This window comes from Dreissena polymorpha, chromosome 7 (genome assembly GCF_020536995.1).
Source record: "Dreissena polymorpha isolate Duluth1 chromosome 7, UMN_Dpol_1.0, whole genome shotgun sequence".
Classification (NCBI taxonomy): Eukaryota; Metazoa; Mollusca; class Bivalvia; order Myida; family Dreissenidae; genus Dreissena; species Dreissena polymorpha.
The window spans coordinates 58258521-58264976 of NC_068361.1; positions in this window are offsets into that span (position 1 = coordinate 58258521).

Here is a 6456-nt window from a genome sequence, read left to right on the forward strand (position 1 = left end):
CTAAAAGTCAGCAATTGACGTTATGATAGGGAAATTAATGTCCTTATCATACCACTACATTAATATATGCCTGATAAAACGCTTTCTAATGTATTTGTTTATATCATGTAATCAGGAAGTTGTTATATCAGTTGATGTCTTGAGGAAGGTCATATTACTCGAAATGAAATATAACGTCATCATACTAGGTTAAATAGAATCAGAATCAATAAAACAAATTGATACCAAGATGCAATATGTATAAAACAAAATCCGTAACGTAACAAAAACAGCGAAAACATATTCCACATATTTTAAACGCATGTGCTCATGACGTCATTATTAACACGCCAAACATCATTCCCACTTTAATGCAGCGTCATAGCACTAATGTTGTATTATTTCTTTTAAAATGTGGCCGACGAGCTTTGTAAAACAGAAAATAGGTAATACTTGCCTATCGTTGTGCTATATATCAGACTCGACACAAATCAAACTATGGCTGAGCAAGGTAACACCTGCCTATCGTTGTGTTATATATCAGACTCGGCACAAATCAAACAATGGCTGAGCAAGGTAATACTTGCCTATCGTTGTGTTATACATCAGACTCGGCACAAATCAAACAATGGCTGAGCAAAGTAATACTTGCCTATCGTTGTGTTACATATCAGACTCGACACAAATCAAACAATGGCTGAGCAATCCTAGTCGTTCTTTTATTGTACGCCACACCTGGGTCCGGTTTAATGAGAGCGACCATGGTCGGGCAACTATGGTTGTACCAGCGAATCATCGTCGTGCGACAATAACCAGGTTTAATAGAGAGCGACGATCGTCAGTCGACCGCGCGTTGTTCGACATACTTTCGAGCGACCGCAGTCTACCCCTCACACCACCACTGCTCGTCGCTTGACGCTTTGTTGGGACCCAAAACCCGTGCCAAGAGACTCCCAGACAGTCTGTGACGGTGGAAAGACCGTCTGGGCGCCGGAAGGAGACTCGCACACGGTTCCAGACAATATACAAGACCGTCGTGGCATAAGAAGGAGACTTCCAGACGGTGCGAAGACCGTCAGGGCACATGCAGGAGACTCCCAGATGGTGTCAGACAGTCTCCCAGACCATCGGGGCATCTGCATGAGACTCACAGACAGTCTGCGATGGTGCAAAGACCGCCTGGGCACCAGCAGGAGATTCAAAAACAGTCTTCGACAGAGTGAGAGACTGTCTGGCACTGTTACAGACTGTCTGGGAGTCTCCTGAAAATGCACAGACGGTCTTGACACGTAGTAGAATGTATGGGAGTCTCTTGCATGTGACCCGCCGGTCTGGGAGACTGTCTGGCACCATAGCATACAGTCTGGGAATCTCCTGTATGTGTTCTTACGGTCTCAACACCGTCGCAGACTGTCTGGAAGTCACCTGCAGTTGCCCCTCCGGTCTGAGAGACTGTCTGGCAACGTCGCAGACTGTCTGGGGGTCTGCTGCAGGTGCCCCGCCGGTCTTAGAGACTGTCTGGCACCGTCAAAAACTGTCTGAAAGTCTCCTGAAGGTGCCGAGACGGTATTGTCACCGTCACAGACCGTCTTTGAGTATCCTGCTGGTGTGCAGACGGTCTTCACACCGTCGCAGACTGTCTGGGATTCTTTTGAAGGTGCCCTGACGGTCTGGGAGACTTCTGGCACCGTCTGGGAGTCCACTGCTGCTGCCCAGACGGTCCTGGCACCGTCGAATACTGTTAATGAGTCTCCTACGGGTGCCTCGCCGGTCTGGGAGATTTTCTGGCAGCGTCGCAGACTGTCTCGGAGTCTCCTGCAGGTGCCCAGATGGTCTTGGCAGCGTCGCAGACTGTCTATGAGTATCTTGCAGGTGCCACGCCGGTCTGGAGACTGTCTTGGTACCGTCGCAGACTGTCTGGGAATCTCCTGCAGGTGCCTCGCCTGTGTGAGAGACTTCTGGCATCTGCGCAGACTATATGGAAGTCTAGTGCAGGTTCCCATACGGTCTTGGCACCGTCGCAGACTGTCTTGGAGTCCCCTTCTGGTAACTCCGGTCTGGGAGTCTCCTGCAGGTGTCAATGCGTTCTTTACACCGTCTCAGACTGTCTGGGAGTCTCCTGCGATTATCTTGAACACAGTCGACCACACAGTCAACCGACTACAGTCGGGTTTTGTAGTTTTTCATTACACCGGACCCTGATATATTACACAACAATATGGCAGTGGCCTACAATTCTCTGTATTGGTAACTTTTAAAGTCATCGTAGGGTATGAATTGTCTTACAACGTAAATATTTATTCAATTAAAATCAGTAATATTATGTTATTGAGGTAATATGTTTTTTTTCATAGCTTTAACCAAATTAAATATTTAAATGAACTCGTGGACTGTATTGACTTAATCAAACTTTTGACGGTATGATAGATTTTGAATTGCAACTTGATTCATGTTTATATTTAAGTGTTTTCGATTAATAAAATTGTAATTAATTTACGATTGAAGACTAACGATGGACGTCATTTAGGAGTGCTCACTTACTATCGCAAAAACATGTAGCTTATTTTATGATTTAAGTAATTGTATTTTGTTAATCATCTTTCAATATTCGTAATAAGTTGATCGTACCTAACATTTCTCCCTTATTGTAAAGAGAAAATAATAAAGAAGTACAATACTTGACAATACATATGATAGATGAACAGTACTATATATATATTATATATATAGTACATAATTTAACATCAAATCATTATTTTAGCTCGTGTAAGCGAATTGGGACGTTCAATGCAACGAATGTATGGGTAAACAACTACTTCCCACATACAATTGAAACTCAAATTAATTGTTGTTTATAATAGATGAACAACGATACACATAGTTATTCTGAGATTTAATTTGCAATTTACTAAGTATCGCCATCATCAGTACGATAGTTGTAAGATATAAATCAAAAACATCGAGGACGCACTTAATAATAAACCATATTTAGAATAGTATTTGGAATTGATTTACAAGGAAATAAACGTACATACGAGTTCTGCTTTTAGAAGTTTAAACTCCTGTTTAATTATACGATATGAAAGGCGTGTTCACAGTTTAGACAATAATCTTTATTGATATCTTTATGGGTTTGCATGTCCACCATCTGCCATTTATCTTTGTAGTTTGCAGAGTTGACACAGAGTCCGTATTAACACGCTTTTCGTCACTGATCAGAACATGTATTAGTCTTCCCACCATAAACTAACGGAGTGATTTTATGCTTAAAGATCCAACCAAGAGCTACCATAAAGGACATCATTGCGTTGGTTCTGTTTTGTCCTTAAAGTATTATTTATTAATTGTGTTTTGTTTTGGCAAGATCCATCGACGGACCTTTATAAACATGCTTTCCTAATATGTCAGACGTCAATATTGTTAAATATAGGGAAAAAAGCATCTAAAAGAATTAACGGGAGTATATGACTTTGTCAATGATTGTTAATTAAGACCTGAAAACACATTAACGTTCAATATCTGTAGTAGACAAAGAGATATGGATATGTTGAACAAAATTGTTATTTCGAAGTACACTTCTGCTAAATGAAAAATAAGAATTATATACGTTGGTCAGTTTTCTCCCTTAATGACCTCGTTGACATGTTTAAAGGTCCAATCGAATATCTGTAGTTACAGAGACATGCATGTGTTGCACAAAAACCCTTATCTTAAGTAATTTCCCAAGAACATTATTCACGGACATAAATAACTACAAAAGGTGGAAAATGTCTGCTTAGAAGCGTGTTACAGTTATCAATCTTAAATGGATAAGCAGTGTAGCTTAGAAACTTAGATTATTTCGCGAACAGTCCAGCTCAAAAATTTACTCATGGTTATATTTGTGGGGATGTATCTTAAATTTTAAATCTTTAATATCTTAATGTAGCCCTTAATAAACTATAATACATGACGTTAACATTATTACTTCAATATGCAAAACGTGAATTTTTAAACCAAATTGTACCCTTTAAGATAGAGTAAATTTTTAATAATCATACACCAATTAAAAGATAAGAACATTCTAATTACATTTTGAAAATCATTTCCAGATAGTCTTGTGTCAAGTGTGTTGTAAACCGCTCTCTAATTATCTTGACTTTCAGAACATTTCCTTGTTCAAACGGCATGAGTCATTTGCGTAACAGATCTGGTTTTAAAAAGACGTGTACGCATCACAAAAATGGCAGCTGGACGAATTTCGGCGCTTGGATTCTACTGTTATGTTTTGTTATCTAGTCAAGCTTAGTAACTTATATTGTGCTATCTTAGAATTTATCGAACTTTTTCATTTACAAGAGTGTAAGCTTTACATACACGCATTACTAATGCAATTAAAATAAATGTACGGACTATCTTTGGGTATCTGAAATTTTAGTTATAAAAAAGTATAAGCTTACAAAGAGTGGCTTTAATATCCTTCAGACAGACACTTATTAGTATTGAACACTTAGAACTTTTTTCCATTGTACGGTTCAAATGCATATCCTCATTTTAAATTAATTACACTATTGCTATTTAAGCCAAATGTAAATAATAGAAGCCTAAACTTACAATGAAATTATATATGTAAAAATCGGATTTCCGAAAATAACGGTTAGTTTGACTTGCTTTGATAGAAAGAACTTTGTCAAAGCCATATAACTCAATGCGTTATTTTGGTTGTTTGATTTCATCTGTTAATTTTGGTTCAAACCCATACATTGTAGTGCGGGTTCTCTTCCCCTTCTACCACTGCGTGAAATGTTAAATGTTTATATTTTGTTTCTTATATGACATATATGTATTAAAGAAGGATTTGTTGGACGAAAGAGCGATCTAGGTGTATTTTGTTTGTCAGAGCGTCTGGCATTATTTTTAGCATGAAATTCCGGGCAGTAGGGGACACTTATTAGCCAATTATTGTAGCTTTAATTCTTTTTAAAATTAAAATAAAATACAATTCTTTGATACATTTTTTCCACAAGCACACATAAGAAAATATAATGTTATTTTACAATAACCTTTTTTAAGCAGGAACAAAAAAGTGTTTCAATTTTTTAACAGATACGCTATTTAAACAATATTTTTTTATTTTCTGATAGGTCCGGTCTTTTCTGAACTCTGCGGACTAGTGATAAAAGAATACTGCTCTACCGGCTGTTGCACAAGCCTTATTGGTATTGGCTGCTGCGAATCCAAAAGTAAACATTATGCCACAAGTATCTCCGACGAAGCCAAATCAATCGCGACCGGGTTTGCTTTGTGGTTAATTGCCCCGATCATAATTGGAGTGATCGTTTTCATTGGAAGCGTCATTGTTTCCATCGTGTGTTGCTGCCCGATTGCCGCTGACGGCAGGACTCCTTATCAGGCGTGTATGTACAGAAGGCGTGCGGCTTCGACATCAATGGCAATGAGTGAGTATCAGATTCAAGAAATTGGTATCACTTTTTATTAATGACGCCATGGAGATGTGCATATTGAGTCTGAAGGTGGTGTATGTTGTGATTACGACGCCCCACTTATAGTTTTGTTAATGAATATGATTAAGATACTTTTTCGGTTTCAAATATTTTATTTCCGAAGCGTCAAGTTTTACACAAGTACCAACATACAGAGATCATATAATTATATTTCCAATTATTTGTACTTGATAACGTAAGAAGTAAAAAAATAGTAGGGATGAAAGAAGAGGTTTTAACAAACATTTATAAAATGGAGAAAATGCACACACATATGGTAACCCAAAATGTATTTGGGGCAATGTAAATTAACTAAAAACTATCGAAATTGTATGTGTTCTCTAAATATATTAAATTTATATTTGCGTGGAGCAATCGTTCCTTTAATCTTTCTTTAAGTAAAAAAAGACAGAGATGTTATGTTAAAATGATTTATAAACAAGTTGCTTTTTATTGGTAAAATTTTAATGGTAAACATATTGATTAGGATGACGAAGACGGGGAAGATAATGATACTGATGATGGTGATGATGATGATGATAATGATGATGTTGATGGTTATGATGATGATGATGATGATGATGATGATGATGATGATGATAATGATGAGAGTAATTAGATAGATTGTTCTAATTTAAGCGATGATAATAATTCCGATGATCATGGTGTTGATGGTTAAAATGCTGATAAAAATTGTGTTGATTGTGATGATGATGGTGATGATAATGATGGTGGTGGTGATACTCGTAATGATGAAATTGTGGTTTTGGCGATAACTGGATTTAATATGGCGTTAATTATGATTGCCATGATTATAATGATTTTGGGTGTGCACCTTATGAAGCTGCTATCGACGAGGATCATTGACGTCTGCAAGGTTCGAAACTACTCGTAATTCTCTTTGCAGCCTCACCAGCAAACCAGCAGCAATCAACGATGAACACCCCACCTTACCAACAGCAACAGCACGCATAGGCCTACCCCATGACCCAGC